The sequence below is a fragment of the Mizuhopecten yessoensis genome, unplaced genomic scaffold (genome assembly GCF_002113885.1).
Source record: "Mizuhopecten yessoensis strain PY_sf001 unplaced genomic scaffold, ASM211388v2 scaffold716049, whole genome shotgun sequence".
Classification (NCBI taxonomy): domain Eukaryota; kingdom Metazoa; phylum Mollusca; class Bivalvia; order Pectinida; family Pectinidae; genus Mizuhopecten; species Mizuhopecten yessoensis.
In genome coordinates this window covers 1-239 of record NW_018479922.1, presented here as the reverse complement: position 1 = coordinate 239, position 239 = coordinate 1, and positions in this window count along the sequence as shown.

Sequence of the window (239 nt, the reverse complement as noted above, 5' to 3'; positions counted from 1 at the left end):
GACCTATATCTTTGTTGACTGTCGATATATGTGAACTTACTGACCTATATTTGTTGACTGTCGATATATGTGAACTTAAGAAATACCGACCTATATCTTTGTTGACTGTCGATATATGTGAACGTACTGACATATATCTTTGTTGACGGTCGATATACGTGAACTTACTGACCTATATCTTTGTTGACTGTCGGTATTTGTGAAGTTAAGAAATACCGACCTATATCTTTGTTGACTGT